Below are 18,806 nucleotides of genomic sequence, written 5' to 3' on the forward strand. Positions count from 1 at the left end.
GACATGGTAAAGGATAGACAGTGTTCATAGGTTAGGGCACTCTCACGATTGTGGATAATTCTGATTTCCCAGAAAAATAAAGTGAGATCTACCTAGAAGCTCCAACCTATTCTTTTGTCCGACACAGATGGTTTTGAATACTATCATTATGTGCGACTTATAAATTAAAGCTCCTAACATGCTCATCTGCCTCTCAACTCCTCATTATTTTTCCTTTCAATTGTAATGGTGTTGTGATGGTGATCTAATGATCCTGGTGCTTTATACTTAGCTTGGACATTAGAAAAACAAAAATCACAAACCAGCCCAGGGGGCTCATAGAGGGCTACACAGAGCAGAACAAGTGACAATCAGTCAAATCGCATGTGCTATAAAGAAAAGGTTTAGCTGTGTAGTAGGTGATGTTATTTGGCAATAAGCACCAGTATGTGACATCTTCTTTTGGGCAAAATATCACATGACTCTTATTGAGAAGTCCTTGGTTTCTAAAGGGTATCTGTATGACTGGACAAGATTAATTAAAGGTAATTACTCCTGGAGAGAGTCTGTTTTTCAAATCCCTTTACATGAGAGTTTAGTGGCTGCCTTCAGTGCATTTGGAAGTTCCTGTGATTGAAGTCTAGACACACATGTGATTTGACTGATTGTCACTTGTTCTGCTCTGTGTAGCCCTCTATGAGCCTCCTGGGCTGGTTTGTGATTTTTGTTTTTCTAATGTCTTATCAAATCTTTGTTTATTGGGTTTGCTTTCCACTGCTGCTAGAATTCTTGAGGAACTTCAGCTTCATGGAGGGAACATTTATTTTTCCTCATAGTTTCAGAGATTTCAGTCAATAGTTTCTTAACTGCATTTTTTTTTTTTTTTTCTAATAGTGGTAGTGCGGCATCATGGTGGAGGGGCATGGTGAAGCAAAGCTGCTTTACCTCATGGCAGCAGGGAAGTGAAGGGTCAGGGCAAGATACAATCCCCAAGGGAATGCCCCACAGTAACACCTTTCCTTTAATTAGGGTTCTGCCTCCCAAATTCTTATCACCTCACACTCTTCCATTAATATGGGAATCGATTACCTCCAGCCTGCAGCCCATTAGCTGCATGTGGCAAAGGATAGCTGTGAATGTGAACCTTAATGCAAAATTGTAAGCTTACTTATAATATTATGAGCTTTTTCTGTGTGTGATTTTATTTTAAACTTGATGGTGTGGTTTTCGGCCATGAACTCAGCAGATGATAACATCTTGTCACAGTATCAAGAAGATGAGGTCAGACTCCTCATGATCCAGGGATTTCCAGAAAGTTCTCTACTTCTGTCCATTGTTTTGTTGGGGAACAACCTTCCAACATGCAAGTCTTTGGGGGTACATTTCAGATCTTAAACCACATGAGCTGCAGTAGAGTCAGAAATGGAGGGACCCGGGTATAATTAAATTCAGTGGTTGTTTTAAAACCTTTTATTATTCCTACAAAAGAATGGCAGCATAATCAGTTGGGCTCTAGTTTTATAGGTTAGTGTAATGGTTAGTGTTAATTGACAACTTGACAGGATCTGAACTCAACTAGACAGCCTGATGTGGAATATTAAAGATGTGTTACATTCTTTTATTCTGTGGAATATTTGTGTAATGATGCAAAGAAGTGTTGCATTCTTTTATGTTGTGTTTGTCTAACTCTGTGAAGCTGTGTTACTTTGCTTGCCTAAAGCACCTGATTGATCTAATAAATAGCTGAAAGGCCAGTAGCTGGGCAGGAGAGGGATAGGTGGTGGTGGTGGGGCTACTAGGCAGAGAGAATAAATAGAAAGAGAAATAGAGAAGAAGGGGCAAGAAAATGAGAAGGAGAAGGACTCCAAGGGCTAGCCACCCAGCAACACAGCTAACCATGAAGTAAGAAGTAAAGAAAGGAATATAGAGTAGAGAAAGGTAAAAAGCCCAGAGGCAAAAGGTAGACAGAATAATTTAAGGAAAGAAAAGCTGGCTAGAAATAAGCCAAGCTAAGGCTGGGCATTTATAAAAAATAATAAGTCTCTCTGTGATTATTTGGGAGCTGTGGGTGGACCCCCAAAGAGTAAAAACAACTGCAACAGGCCTCTGGGTATGCCTGTGGGGTTATCTAGAAAGGTTTGGTCTTTCAGAATATCCATGAGGAATGGTCTTGATTGGGTTGATGATGTGGGAGGACCCATCTTCACTGTGGGCAGGGCCATTCCCACAGTAGGAATCCAGGACCATATAGAGTGGAGAGGCTGAACTGTGCCCTGGCATTCATTTCTCTATGCTTTCTGATTATGGATTTGGTGCCATCATCTGCCTCAAGGTCCTGCTGTTTTGAATCTCTGCCATGATGGACTATACCCTGAACTGTGAGCCGAAATAAACCCTTTCTTCTAGGAGTTGCTTTAGTTGAGATGCTTTATTGCAGCAACAGAAGCAGACTAAAGACATGGAAAAGGAATAGAAACTATGACATTTGATGGATCTCAGAGTATGATCTGGGACTACAAGCACCGGGTTCTCCTAGAGCCTGTCACAATGTAAATTTCCAGAACTACTAAATCAGAATCTTTGAGGATGGAGCCCCAAACTAGCAATTTGCACTTACTAAACTGGGTGATTCTGTTACAAAAGCTTGAGAACAACTGGTTTCAGAGAGCCCAGTGATGGTGCTAAGCGATGACCTCGGGTTCCTCATCCTGTTCCCCTTTCTCTAACATGCTTCATGGGTTACTGTGGAAATTCAGTATTTAAAAAAAATCATGTTAAGGTTCAAGCAACTTTATATTCAATACAAATCCACTAGCCTGGGCTTCTAGTTTGATAGTTACTCTTGGACCTCTGTTATATAGAGATGCTGAAGCAGCTACTGGTTGTGTATAAACATATGTTCCTAGATGATATCTTAGTTGGGGAGCCTGTTTTTCAAAGGAAATGACTTTCCTGTTTGGTGTATGAAGACCTGATTTGTTTGAAAACTGCCTAGGATCCCTAGAACTTTCAGCTTTATGTCTCCAGTGGGGTCTGATGAAGGATTTCCTCAGCACAGAACCTATGTGACCACAATTGTCTTAGCCAGGACACTTTTATAAGCCTATCTAATGAGCAAATTACCAATATGGAGTCAGGTGAAGATATTAGGGTATATTTATTTGGGAGATGCCTTACTTACAGAGAAACCTAGCTAGCTGGCAGGGAATGAAGTAAGTAGAGCAAGCCAAGGGAAGGAAGAAGGGGGTACCATGTGCATCGCCTCACTCTTAAACCTCCCTCACATCACCCTGACCATGCCTTAGGGGCCGTGGCCAGGTACACCTGAGCCAGCCCCGAGGAAGCATGGTTAATGTGTCCCCTACAGTTCCCCTTTTTGTCTAAAAGAGGATTAAAACTTAACAGTGTAAAGTATCCATAATTAACAATCATAAGGGTAAAATACAAGAAGATACAGTAATCTGCTTATGTCACATCCTAACTATGTCTATTTTAACTAAACCCTAAAGTCATCTGAAAGAGGTGTCCAAGCCTGAACACCCTCTTCCAATCCCAACCTTAAACAATAGGAAACTATCACTAACTAGGTGTACATTATCCTTAGTGACAACAATGGCGGGGAAGGGAGCATAGTATTCTCTAAGTTACTTCCTGCTGAATGTGCTAATAAAATGTCGTCCATGTAATGGTAAATAAGGGATTGTGGAAATTTCTTACGAATTGTTTCCAAAGGTTGTTGTACAAAGTGCTGGCACAAGGTAGGACTATTTAGCATTCCTTGTGTCAAAACCTTCCACTGGATATCTAAGTAACCATAAACACAAAATAAAAAAAGGATAGGTGTAGGGGACACATTAACCACATGGAATTCTTTATTTGTTATTAAAAAGAAGTCAGGAAAATGGAGAATGCTCACAGACCTGAGAGCCATCAATAAAGTGATTCAGCCGATGGGCTCTCTGCAGCCTGGTATGCCATTGCCTTCCTTGATACCTAAAGGATGGCCTATCATAGTCATTGATCTGAAAGATTGTTTCTTCACTATACTGTTACAAGAAAATGATAGGGAAAATTTGCATTTACAGTACCAACTCTTAATAATTCACAGCCAGTTAAGAGATTCCAGTGGAAGGTTCTTTTTAAAATCAAGCTCCATTGCCAGCGGGCTGTAACCCTAAGGGCATTCGGAGAAATGAGGTTTGGCAAATGGATGCTTTTTACTTTGTAGAATTTAGAAATTTAAAATATGTGCATCATACTATCGACACATTTTCAGGGTTTCAATGGGCTACTGCTCTGAAAAGGCTGATTCTATTATTACACACTTGCTAGAGGTGATGGCTATTATGGGTATACCTGCACAAATAAAAACTGACAATGCCCCAGCATATGTACCCACTATATTGGAACAGTTTTTCAAATATTATAACATAAAGCATGTGACTGGTATACCACATAATCCCACAGGACAAGCAGTGGTAGAGGAATCTAGTAGAACACTAAAAAAAAAAAAAAATGCTCCATAAACAGGCCAGGTGAACAAAAACCTCCAAACATAGGTTACATAATGTGTTATTAACACTAAGCTTTCTTAATGCTAAGGAGAAAGGACAAATGGCTGCAGAAAGACACTGGACTATGGAGAAAACTGAACTGAATAATCTAGTGTACTTCAAAGATGTATTGACCTCTGTTTGGAAACCAGGACATGTGTTACGTTGAGGAAGGGGTTTAGCATTTGTTTCCACAGGAGAAGAAAAGCTTTGGATACCATCAAAGTTGATCAAGATTCAAGTTGAAAAGGAAAAACCTCTTGACAAGGAGATATCTAGGTATTCTACCAAGGTATATCTCATAAATTGGATGGAAACCTCACAAAGGAAAGGGAAGTGTTTTGTTTTTATTTACACAGGAAAACTCATCTCCAGAAGTCAAAGGACACTACATGGGTAGAAGAGAAGGTAGCTATAGCCATCAAACAAAAAAAAATTGCCATATGTTCAAATTCCATAGATGCATCTACACCTATTTCTCTTTGTTTCCTAGTCCCCATTTGATTCAATCAGTGCTGGATTTAGAGTTGGATTTGTTTTTCCTCCTCTAAATCCAAGCACGTTGTTAAAATAAACTTCAGGGTTTCTGTATTATGTCATAAGCTGATAGGGCTGAGGGTGTAGCTCAGGGTTAGAGCATATATGGGATGTATTTGATTCCCATCACCATACAAACAGAAAAGCTTGAGCATGTGAGTGCATTGTGTATGTGTATGTGTGCGTGCCTGTGTGTGTGTTTGTGTGCATATGTGCATGTGTATGTATGCGTGCATGTGTGTGTGTGCGAATGTGCACATGTAGATGGTCTAGAATTTTCACCAGATTCTGAAAAGACCTACTACTCCTCTGTACTCACTAAGTCCCCTTCCCCACCAAAGAATTCAGATTATTTCTTCAGGATTGCTGTTTTAAGAAGTTTTCCAAAGCCTCCTTGGTTCAGAGTTGGCAGCCCTGTTTTTGTCCTGGCTACTCAAGAGTTGCTATATACATGAACTGGAACTAGACTGGTTCAACACTGGTGTGATCTTGGCTTTTGTGCTGTTGGTATCTGGGAAGAATGCACAGTTATTGCTACCATCTTCAATAATGCATTGGGTGGTGCTCCCTGATATACAGAGTCTTGTTTACATTAAAGTTTTAAAAACTTCTTGAGAATTTCATAGATGAGAACGCTATATTTACATCATTCTATACCTTCCTCTTCTCCCTGCAACTTCTCCTGTGTCCTGCCTCATTCTGGAATTCATGACTGCTTCTATAATTGTTGGTGTTACACATATGCAAAACCTACTGAGACCATTTAGTGTTTTCCATTTGTACTTGTGTTTTGGGTTGACCATTTGGGATTTGAAAACCTATCTGGGATTTCTTGTTCCTGGATGAAATGAATTTTCCTTCTCTTAGCAGCCATTGACTGTCTGTAACTCTTCATCTAGAAATGGAGCATTGTGAAATTTCCCCCATCCAACTGGCATGGTCATTATGCAGGTCTTGTTTAGATTTAATGGGTGTGGCATCCCTGTCATGTCTAGAAGGTACTGTAGGAGTCCTGCTCCTATAGCCCTTACAGTCTTTCCAGTTCTCTTGCATGTTTCCTGAGCCTTACATGTAGAGGTTGTATTGTAGATGTACCAATTGGGGGTGGGCTCACCATGGTTGTCACCTAAGACAACTGGAAAATGCAGATATTTACATTGTGATTCATAGCAGTAGCAAAATTACAGTTAGGAAGTAACAACAAAATAGTTTTATAGATGGGGATCACCACAATACAAAGAACTGTAGGAAGGTGTCTCAGCATTAGGAAGGTTGAGAACCACTGCTCTAAAGCAAGTAGATCATGTTACAATGTGGATTTCTTCCTGCTATTTCTTATTTAATTTTTTTAAAAGAGCAGAACACTGTAGATTTAATTTCCCTGTATCTCAGTCCAGTAAAAGCTGGTCCCAGCCCCTCTTCTTTTGTCCTCTTTGAAAATCCTGCTTATCCTGTTTTTTTTAGCATGTTAGGTCAGGAGAGGGCAAAGCACTGGCAGCTGGTATCATCACCTCATCCTCACTATTCTTCGGGTTTTGGAGACCAGTGCCCTCATGATGTGCATTACATGGCTTTAAAATTGCACATAAAAGTTTGCTTCGGAAGAGTGGCGAATGTAAGATAAATTGGGAAGGTTAAGGGGAAAACTGTTCTGAGAGCATCTCATAAATGAATTCTCATCATAAAAGTGCAGTGCTTTCTCCAAGTGACAAATTAACTGGAGCTTGCTTGTGCTTTGCATTTTTAAATAATGTGTGGCAGGGTAATTCCATTTGTGCTCAAGCCAGAGGTCAAAGCCTCTGCTTCTTCCACTTGTGCTTTTTGCTTAATAGTGCAGGAAATGGAGCTTTGTAGGTAGGATTTCATTTGCTTTTATTTTGTGAATTTGGACTGGTATTTGTGATGAGAGCATTTTCTAGAAGGAATATTGTGCTTAGTAGTTGTTCTGGCTTGAGTCACTTCCACTGAGAAAGGGTACCGAACAGGACACCAAGATGCCAGTCATTTGTTTTAGTTCCCTGTTAGCAGGTGGATAGGAAATTTATTTGTGGGTGTGGTCTCTTGCTGGCTGTCAAGGGGTTTGAGAATTCTGAGTTAGGTGACTGTATCAGGACTGTGCATATTAACACCATTTCTTTTTATAGCTGATATAGAATATTACTAATTTTTGAGTTTTTGCTATTGTTTGTTAACAGTAATGAAGGACAGGGTTTCCTGCTCTGCCTTATTACACTCCCTTTAGTCCAATCCAATGAATCCTGTGAGAGCTTCTGTATTTGTCTAGTCACTGGTGTCAGTATTCTGAATTTAGGCTGGGTAATTGATGGTGATATCTTTGCCCTCTGTGTTCCACTAAGTTTTTGCTTTCCTTTGTTTGGCCTGTGGCCATATTAAATTTCTGCTCTAGGAGTTTACTCTGTGGCACAGACACAGTGGGTATGATGTTAACTAATTGCTTCAAATGCTGGCTGTGTGGACTTGGCCTTTCTGGGCTAGTGCATGATGCCAACAACCACAGTTGCACTTGAATGAGGCTTTTTGTTCTAGACTAGTAGGGTAGGGGGTATAGTTTCTGGGGGTCTGTGAGTGCGTATGCAGAGGGGTCACTGAGGAAGGGCAGGCTTGGGTTCAGGGGCTACAAGGCTTTATGCAGTCAATCTCCCAACCTATGGTGGGGAATCTGTTTCTAGGGAGCAGCATCTGGCCAGGGATTATTTTAGGAAGGAGCCTGAAGTAAAGCAGGCTCTAATTTCCCTCAAGTTTTCCTTTCTGAACTGGGATTCACTCTGTACCCCCAGGGTTGACCTCAAAAGAAAGCCAAAGTCAGCAATTTTCCTGCCTCTACTTCCCCAGTTCTGGTATTACAGTTGTGAGCTGCCCTGACCATCTCTGAAGTTCCTGTTAACTCTGGGTCCTTCCTGGTAACTAACATTTTTTTTAAAAAAAATTTAATTTAATTTTTTTCCAATAAGAAAACAAACCCAAAATAGCCCTCTAAATCTCTGCTTTATGCAGTGGGAGCTGGTATGACAGAATGAATTTGCATCTAAATAGAAAAGGTAAATCCAGCTACTCTAGAGGCTATGACTGGAGGAGCTAGTGCTGGTTGTTTTTTTTTTTTGTCAGCTGATTCAAGCTAGAGTCATCTGAGAAGAGGAATCCTCAATTGAGAAAATGTTCCCATCAGATTGTTCTGTAGGCAAACTTGTGGGGGCATTTTCCTGATTAATAATGGAGGCGAAAAAGCTCAGCCTACTATGGATAAAGCCACCCATGGGTGGGGGTCTTGGGTTATATAACCCAGGAAACTGAGCAAGCCAGTAAAACAGCACTCCACCATGATCCCTACTTCAGTTCCTTCCTTACGTTTACTGCCTTGAGTTCCTTCTCTGATGACCTCTCTTACTGTAACAGTAAGATATGAAACACAGCCTTTCCTCCCCAAGTTGCTTTTGGTCACAGTGTTCATCACAGCAACAGAAAGCAAACTAAGACAATGTGTGCTTTTTTAAGATTTATTTTTATTTATTCACATGTATATGTGTCCAAGTGAGTACATGTTGTGTGTGGGCTAGAAGAGGGTATCAGGTTTCCTGAAGCTGGAGTTACCATCAGTTGTAAGATGCCTGCCTTAGGTCCTCTAGAAGAGCAGGGAGTTCTTAAACCACTGAAACATTTCACCAACACTCGATTTGTGTTTTATTTCTTTTGATAATTTCACACACGAATTCTGTGTTTATGTCACTTCCAATTCTCCCTCTCCCTTTTTCAGCTCTTTGGGTCTCCCTTCCTTTACACTCTCTCATGTTCATGACTGTTTTGTTTTGTAAAGCTTGTCTTCATTGTTTTAATGTTTTCTGTGTTAGAGATTGCATATGAAAGTTGGGATTTTCTCAGCTGTGAGCATCTCCTGCTTCCATGATTCAAAGGCACAAGTGGATGTGGTGATGTTGTTAGTGTGTTTGTTGGATTACAAAACAGCACATTCATAGGCTGATATGAACTTTTGAATGTTGGAGTGATTCTGCCAAGCCTATTTTTCCTGAAAGTCTGTGTGTAGGTGGACTTTCTTTCTCGCCAGGCAGTTCCTCAATAACAAACATAGAGACTTAATATTATTTATAAATGCCCAGCCCATAACTCAGACTTATTACTATCTCTTACAACTTAAACTAACCCATTTCTATTAATCAACTCATTTCTATTAATCTCCATTCTGCCATGTGGCATTACCTCTCTTTCATCTTGCACCCCCTGTTTCCTTTTTGTGTTGACTGGCGACTCCTCTGACTCCGTCCTTCTTCCTCCCAGTATCCTTAGTCTGGTTCTCCCACCTAATCCTATCCTGTCCAGTGACATGTATTTACACACTGAAAGGAATATTCCACATGGTTGCATGCATGGCCATAGCATAATAAACTCCAAATATGTTCAATTGCATGTGGTTCATTCTCATAGTGTGATTTACTTTTCTCCCTCTAAAAAGCCCAAGCCAAAGAAAGGATACACATCCTATTTCCTGTTCTTTGTCTTGAAACACAGATCCTCTCTATTTTTCTCGTTGCTAAAATCTCTTTCCTATTTGTCAATGATAATACAGTCCCTTTCCCTCTGATAATCATAGACAAGAGATGAACCGGATGATGTTTATAATCTCTAGAACCCCTAGATAAAGGACAAGATGATCATATTAATCAGATGGATAAACTACTTTCTTGTATTAAGCTCTGTTTTCCTTCTCCTTCTCTCTCACCTTCCCATCTCCTTCTTCTTATCCTCCCATTCTCTGCTATCTCTGTATTTCTTCAAGTCTCATGTAGCCCAGGCTGCCATTGAATGCCCTGTGGAGCTGACGATGACTTAACTCTTGATTCTCCTGCCTCTACTTTCTTTATTTTTTTTATTTTATTAGTTCAAATTAGGAACAAGCTTGCTTCAAATGTCAATCCTTTCTCCCTCTCCCTTCCCTCCCTCCCAACATCCCACCTGCCCCTAGCCATCCCCCCCTCCACTCCCCAGGCAGGGTAAGGCCCTCAAAAGGGGCTTCCCAAAGTCTACCACATCATCCTGGGCCAGGCCTAGGCCCTTCCCCATGTGTCCAGGCCAAGAGAGCATTCCTTCACATGGGATGGGCTCTCAAAATCCCTTCTTTTTTTTTTAAGACCTTACATATTTAATACAGTGCGTTACTCCTGTATAAATGGAAAAAAAATTAAGTTCAACATTTCTAGACCAGTATGGCTCTGCCTCTACTTTCTAAGTTCTGGGATTACAAGTGTGCACTCCCACAGTTGGTATATGTGGTGCTGGGAATCAAACCTAGGGCTTTGTGGGAGATAGGCTAGCGCTCTACCACCAGAGCTACACTGCCAGAGTCATAAGCTGAGTTTCATCAAGGTGAGTTTTTCTCAATTACTTGTTTTTTTTTTAATTTAAGACTAGCCTTCATTAAAAATAAATAGCAATTGCTGTTTAGATTCCCTACTTCCCAATGCTAAGCAGGCATTTCTGAATTGGTGTAACTGTCACACCCCCTAATTTAATGAAGTGTGATATCTTTAAAATGTTACTTTAAAAATTCTTTGGGCCATTAAATGTAACAAAAATTTCTTCAGTTCACTTCATTTCAATAATCTATTAAAATTTTGAAACATTTAAGTCAAGTGCTAGAATATGATTTTCATAGTAAAATTTAAAATCTTACTTAGATCTTAGTTTCCTGTTGTCACTCTGTATGCAGGCTTAAAGGACAAATATACTTGGTGGCACTTCACAGTTATACGGAAAGATCTTTCTTCCTCACCATCTTGATCGTTGAGAAAGTCAAGGGACGAGTCAACAGAGTGACTTGAGAAGATGGAAAGTTGCTGGGAGCCCTGAAATCTGACTTCTCCCCAGTGTGAAACTTTACATCTGTGGCATACTGAATGTAAAAGGCTAAGGGACAGGGCTTTACTCTGGCTTTGACCAAGGTGAGAATTTAAGGCTTTGCAAAGGAGGTGTTTTGTCACATGACTAATCCTCAATTCTGTTACCTGCCATTGGAATTGAAGATTAAGTGAAGGTGATGTAATCTCACAGCTCATAACACAGCTCTGAAACAGGTTTTCTTTTGGCTGATGCATTTTAAGTAATTGAATATATTTCCCATTAATTTTACTGCCTTTCATTTACCTTTGAATAGAAGCCAGTAAGGAGAAACTATTAGAGAAGTCTTTTTGTGGTGAGTGCTGGCAGAAAAACTACTCTAATTTGATAGTGAAATGTTGGAAAATGATATATTTACTGTTTAGAAATACCACAAATGGGCCATGTCTTTTAAATCCAGAGATTCAGACATTCAGCTGCACCTCACTGGGTCACTCTCCACTTATTATGCTTCACATCTATGGAATTATATGTGACATGTTGCCATGGTGCATCAACCCTGAAGTTCCTAAAATATATGGAGTTTGATTAAATTCTGAAAACAAATTAAAGATGCTGTTCAATATCATACATGGAAATTTGTGCAGTTTTTGATTTTAGCCTAAAGTTGCTTTGATGAAAGAATATAAGAAAAACAAAACAAAAACAAATACAAGACAAAAACAAACAACAACAACAACAAAAAAACTTATGAGGAGTACCTAATTCTAACTTGGCTGTTGAAACCAAAGCAAAGTCAACTTTGAAAATGTTAGTAGCTTATTAAAAGTTAGATCCTACTGTCATCATTGGCAATGATGTAGCTAGGTGAGTCTCCTGGGAGATAGAAGTTCTAGCATGTGTTTCACCAACATACTGGTGGCTTGGTCCTAAAATACCTAGTTTTATTTCTTAGCTGTTTAAGGACATGCACGGATGCTCTGAGCACTATGTTAGGAGGCTTGCTATGAAGACCATGGGTGTTAGGAAGAGAGATGCCTGTGATTTCCAAGAGGGCTTTGGGAAACATCAATTGACAGTCTTTCTTCCCCTGTACATGGTCTGTCTGCCCAGCTATGCTCTGACTTTCAGTGACATTTTGGTAGTTCTAAGATTGCACGACCATTTTCTGTGACCTCAAATTAAGCATCATTTGTTTTAATGGTTAAAAGAAAGAAATGGAAAGTTAGTCTAAAGCTGTGGTTGCAGCTCTGCCACTGTAGGATTTTACCTACCAGGCTCCCTAAGCTGGGATCTTCATTTGTTTTTTTCGTTGGCACATGTAACAAATCCTAAGATATTTGAAAGTGTTGGGCCTGTTCTTCATGCTGGGAATCTAAAACAAGGGGCAAAGCAGGTAAAATGTGTCTTTTCATGGGGCTTACTTTCTGCTGGGCACAGTGTGATCTGTTAAAGTATACATAGTCCACTTGGTAGATGGTGACAGGGCTGTAGACAAAAATAAGCCAGAGTCAGGGTAGAGTGTAACATGACTGGAAGGCATTTGTGTGGGGCAGGCAGGAAAGGCCTCTGTGCTGAGGTCACATATGAACAGAGACACGAAGATGAATGGTGTGGGGACATGTGGGGACAGACAGTCGAGGAACAGTGTGTATGCCAGATGCAGCTTATTGTTTGAGCCATGGCGTATGAGGAGGCCATTGCTGATGGAATAGAGTGACCGTGGGGCAGAGCATGTAGGGCAGGAAGACCCTGTCTAGAGAGCTGCTTAGAAAACTGAGTGAGGTAACACTTTACACTTGTACTTTGTGTACTTAAAAAAGGATAAAACAACATAGCAAGTGAAGTTTAATAATGGAAGAAAATGTAATACTATAAATTTTATTAATGGCATTATCTTATTTATTATAAATAGAAAAACTGATTATTTTTACAGTTGAGGCATTTGATAAAATTCAGTATTCATTATTGATTTTGTTAAAAAAGAAACACCTAAAACATAGTAAGGAATTATTCCAGGAATGTAAGTTATGTTCATTTTAATCCCTAAAGCTATTCAGACTTATAAAGAAGTTGATAACAGGACCATAGAAGGATAATCCAGAGTCTTCCCCATTTACCAGTAGTGTTTTGAAATCACAAGCCAATGCCTCTGTACAAGAAAAAAAATCATAAAGGTATAAAAACTAGGAAAAAGATAAATAATTGCCATTTGCAAATAATGGGATATAAAATTCTAATAGAATCAAGTGAAAAACTAATCATAAAGAATAAGAGCTTCTGGTCGGCTGGTGGTGGCTCATGCCTTTAATCCTAGCACTTGGGAGGCAGAGGCAGATGGATCTCTGTGAGTTCAAGGCCAGCCTGGTCTACAGAGCAAGTTCTAAGACAGGCTCCAAAGCTACAGAAAACCAAAAAAAAAAAAAAAAAAAGAACTTCTTAACTTCTGGGAAACACCAACAGTTTATACTCAGGTGCAGCGGGAGCATCTGGAGGACTGGGGGACCAGGATTAGGAGGCTACAATAGCTTCAGCAGTGAATTGGGCAATAGTTTTAGGAGCTACAGTCATGGTCAAGGCCACAGGGCTTGGGAGTTAAAGTCAAAGACAAGGAGTGGATCTTTGTCACCAAGTTGGGTTGCCTGGTCAAGGGCATGAAGATCAATCCCTGAAGGAGATCTACTTGTTCTCTCTGCCCATCAAGGAATCTGAAATAATTGTCCTTTGCCTGGCGAATCCCTAAAGGATGAGATTCTAAAAAATCATGGCAGTGCAGAAGCAGACTCAGGCTGGCCAGGGGACCAGGTTCAAGACTTTTGTCACTATAGGGGACTCTAATGATCATGTTTGTCTTGGTGTTAAGTTCTCCAAGGAGGTAGCCACTACCATTTGAGGAGCCATCATCTGGGCCAAGCTTGCCATCATTCCTATGAGGAGAGGCTACTGGGAGAACAAGATTGGCAAGCCTCACATTGTTCCATGCAAAGTGACAGACCACTGTGGCTCTGTGTTGGTCTCATGCCTGCTCCCAGAGGCGCTGGCATCATCTCTGATCCTGTGCCAAGAAGCTGCTGCTGCTGCTGATGGCTGTATTGATGACTGCTGCACATCAACCAGAGGCTGCATTGTCGCCCTGGGCAATGTTGATAAGGCCACCTTTGATGCCGTCTCTAAGACCCACAGCTATTCAACCCCTGACCTCTTGAAAGAGACTGTGTTCACTGTAGCGGTTTAGCCCCAAATGAGCACACAGAGACATTAAATATTAAACTGTTGGCCAATGGCTAGGGCTTCTACTCTCTAGCTCTCTCTTAATTACTAACCCATTTCTATTTATCTAAGTATTTCTACATGGCTTTATATTACCAGAGAAGGGTCTGGACCTTCCTCAGCTACATGGCGTCTCTCCTCAGTCTCTCTTTGCCTACCTTTCCCAGAATTATCCTTGTCTCCTAGTCCTGCCTATCTTCCTGCATCTATTGGCCAAACAGTGTTTATTAATCACCCAATAAGAGAAACACATATACAGAAGGACATCTCCCATCAGTTCTCCAACTCTCCTTATCAGGAATTCACTGGCCATCATGTGAAAACCCATACCAGAGTGTCCATCCAGAGGACACAGGTGCAAGCTATGGCCACCATGTAAGGGTTTTTATACAAGAAAAAGGAAGTGAATTTAGTCTGAAAAAAAAAGAGTAAGATAATAAAAGTACTCTGTTGGCAAATATATTAACAATAGCCAGTTAGAAGACTGAAGACCTGAAGACTGCTATTATTAAAAAGAGTAAAATGCTAAAGAATAAACTTAAGGGGACCAATGAGATATGCCCCCCCTTCCAGGTTAAGGTGCCTGCCATGGAAACCTGACCACTTGAGTTCAATATCTGGAACCCACATAAGGATGGAAGGAAAGAACTGACTCCACAAAGTTGTCTTCCACCTCCACATATATATTGTGGCATATGCAGCCATATAGATAGGCACACACACATCAAAAATTAAAGAATACGCTTAAGCAATATTTATGCTGTATATGAAGGCATTAGTAATGCACCCGAGTGATACAGAGCTATGAAAAGTCAGGAGAGTTATCATATTCTTGGATAAGAAGATGTCAATTTTCCTTTAAAAGTTGTGTGTTTTGTGTCAGTTTAGTGAAAAACAGTAAGAAGGTTTCCTTGGAGTGTCCGACAGCTGATTCTTGGGGAAATAAGCACAAATAGCTAGAACAATCTGAGAGATGGAAATATATTAAGGCTATAATAATTGAAATACTGATATCACCACATGATTTATTTGGCATAGATAAGGGTCGTATTGCAAATGTGGGAGAATGATATTCTAGTGAATAAATGGTAGTAGGATAATCAGGTTTATTGTCTGTGGGGGTCGGGGAGGAGTACTGTTTGTAGTAGTAACCTCACATGTTAAGCCCAAATCAATCTATATTCAATAGAAAATTGAAAAACTAACTAGGTTAAAGAAGAAGATTGGGAGATTATTTTATAATCTTAGAGTACATATAACCTTTTCATAAAGCTGAAACATGGAAGAGGTTTGTAACTTTGGTTAAAGTTTCAAAAATCCACAACAATTCTAAACCAGTTTTGCTTCAGTCAGGAGTGAGAGAGCTGGAGGTAATGTTTGCTTTTTACTTGTTATCTGAAGGTGCCCATTTTCATAGTAAAGAGCTCCTATAGGTATGTAAGAAAAGTACAAAAGTCTGGTGGGAAAATGGACAGAGGACACAAAAGTAGTCTATAAGAAGGGAAGCAACAGTGCTTTTGAACACATGGAGAGATGAATAGCTTTATTCATTCTAGAAGATGTGCACGCCACAATTTTTTGGAGGAACTGCTCATTGTATTTAGATGAACAGTCATTAAAGTTTTATAATCTTGGAAGAGAGAGAGAGAGACAGAGACAGACAGACAGACAGACAGACAGACAGACAGACAGACAGACACACACACACACACAGAGAGAGAGGGAGAGAGAGAGAGAGAGAGAGAGAAGAGAGAGAGAGAGAGAGAGAGAGAGAGAGAGAGAGAGCAAACTAGTACCAGTGGGCTTGTTTGTCAATTTTACAATATGGAAAGAACCATATTCCTTAGACCAGGCATTTCCATTTTAGAAATTCATTCTTGATACAAATTGTCCTAGATATGCCTACATTAATATATTCTGTCAAAATCATTCAAATATATACATATTACATGCATGAGAAAATGATTTATATAAGGAGATACCCACTGTAGTAGTCTTGACAGTGGCTAAAGATTGGAAACAGCTCAGGTGTTCAGCTGTGGGATACCCAGTAAATTCATTGTATTACAGATGAAATACCATTGAACATCTTTAGGTAGTAATTTGTAAGCATTGCTAATACATGTTGTTAGGTAAAGATGTGAGGTATATGTATAGTACTTTTATTTGTGTAAAGTATATATACAAGATTTGTTTGTTGGAGACAAGATCTCACTGTGAGCAAGACTAACCACAAAGCTGGGTTAAGGTGTGTACCATCATAACCTGGATCCAGCCAATATGTTTTGTTTACATAAGGCCAGTGACCACTTCTGGGGAGAATAATTGTTAGCTGAAGACAGTCCTATTCTTGCTAAGGGAAAAAGATGGGTAGTTTTCATTTTAACCACAGGTTCCTTTGCCTCACGAGTAGAAGAGGGAGGCTGTTTGACTGTAAATACTCCCTAATAGGAGTTCATACCCAGGTTAGTCATCCAGGAATACACTTCCTGATGTGTGTCTCCTGGTGGATGACAATACAAGTTCTGCAAATGAAGGCTGCCCAAAAGCATTGGAACACTGGGTTGAACCAAACTAAGCTGTTTTCTTGCACGGTTCAAGGAAGCATATACAGAACATAGTATTTTAAAATTCATTTAACTTAAGAGAAAAATTATATGTATGGGTGTTTTCCCTGCATGTCTGTTTATACACTATGTGCCTATGTGGTATTCAAGGAGGCCAAAAGAGGGCATCAGATCCCTGGAACTGGAATTATAGGCAGTTGTGAGTGGCCATGTGGGTGTTGGAAGTTGAACCCAGGTCCTCTGGAAGAACAGCCAGTCAGTCAGCCAGTGCTCTTAACTGTAGAGCCAGCTCTCTAGCCCTAAACAGTAACTTTTTTTTTTTTTTTGAGACAGGGTTTCTCTGTGTAGTTGTGGAGCCTATCCTGGCACTTGCTCTGGAGACCAGGCTGGCCTCGAACTCACAGAGATCCTCCTGCCTCTGCCTCCAGAGTGCTGGGATTAAAGGCATGTGCCACCAATGCCCGGCCTAAACAGTAACTTTTAAAAAGGAACATGAATTGCTATAGCATTGGAAATATTACATTAATGCTTGAATTTTGCTTTGTTTTTATTTTTATTTTTAATGAGTAAGTATGCTTATACTGGCTAGTTTTTTTTTTTTTTTTTTTTGGAAATTTGACTCAAGCTGGGGTCATCTGTGAAGAGGGGACCCCAACAGAGAAAAAGCCCCTGTCAGACTGGCTAGTAGACAAATTTGTGGGGGCATTTTCTTGGTTAATGATTGATGTGATACAAGGTGGCAAAGGGTGTTAAAGTAAAGCAAGCTGAATGAGCCATAGAGAGCAAGCCAGTAAGTAGTGTTTCTTTGCAGTGTTTGCTTTAGTTTTTGCCTCTGGGTTCCTGCTTTACCTGAGTTCCTGCCTTGCCTTCCTTCAATGATAGACTGTGATGGGGACATGTAAACCAAGCAAACTCTTACCTTCCCAAGTTACTTTGGTCATGATGTTTTTTGTTTTGTTTTTCACATCATTAGGAAGCAAACTAGTAAAATTATTTTTATTGTAATTAATCATCAATGGAATATAAACTAGTTTAAATGAATAAATGGTGCACAGAGCTCTATTTACTCTGTAGAAACAACATTTTATAAGTGACTTATAAATCAGTGTTCTTGATTCATTTTTCTTTTAGTTTATTTTTTTTATTTGAATTAGAAACAGGATTGTTTTACATGACAATCCCAGTTCCCTTCTCCCACCCATCCTCCCCTACCCACCCAAATAAAACCTTATCTGTCACATATCTTTTCTGCTCCCCCTGGATGGTGAGGCCTTCCATAGGGTGTCATCAGAGTCTTTCGTGTCCTTTGGGGTAGGGCCTAGGCCCACTCCTGTGTGTCTTGGCTCAGGGAGTATTCCTCTATATGGCATGGGCTCCCAAAGTCCACACCTATGCTAGGAATAAATACTGGGCTTCTACAGGAGGTCCCATAGATTTCTGAGGTTTCCTCACAGAAACCCATGTTCCTGGGGTCTGGATCAGTGCCATGCTGGTAGCCCAGCTATCAGACTGGGGAGCAAGAGTTCCTGGATGTTCAGGTCAGCTGTTTCTGTGTGTTTCACCAGCCTGGTCTGGACCTCTGTGCTCTTCACTGGTCCTTCTCTGCATCTGGGTTCCAGTTCAGATCGGTGATTAGTTATGGGTGTCTGCTTCTACTTTTACCAGCTGCTGGATGAAGGCATATAAGTCAGTCATCAATCTCATAATCAGGGTAGGGCATTTAAGGTAGCCTTTCTTCTGTTGCTGAGATAGTTGGCTGCTGTCATCTTTGTAGATCTCCAGACATTTTCCTAGTGCCTGATTTCTCTGTAAACCAAAAATGTCTCCCTTTATTATGATATCTCCATTCTTGTTATCGTGTATTCTTCCCCTGAGTCATACTTTCTGCTCCCTCATGTCCTCGGCATCCCTCTTCTTCTCCCCTTCTCATTCTCCTAGCTCCCTCCCCCCCTCTTCCCGAACTCCCAATTTGCTCAGCAGATCTTGAACCCCTCCCCTTCTCCAGGGGACCATGTATGTCTCTCCTAGAGAC

The 18,806-nt window shown here is 40.3% G+C and overlaps 1 pseudogene; it reads left to right on the forward strand.

Moving 5' to 3' along the window:
• The first annotated feature begins 1,212 nt into the window (after positions 1-1,212).
• LOC100763781 lies at positions 1,213-14,586 on the forward strand (annotated as a pseudogene).
• Positions 14,587-18,806: the final 4,220 nt, after the last annotated feature.

This window comes from Cricetulus griseus, assembly GCF_003668045.3.
Source record: "Cricetulus griseus strain 17A/GY chromosome 1 unlocalized genomic scaffold, alternate assembly CriGri-PICRH-1.0 chr1_0, whole genome shotgun sequence".
NCBI classification, from domain to species: Eukaryota; Metazoa; Chordata; class Mammalia; order Rodentia; family Cricetidae; genus Cricetulus; species Cricetulus griseus.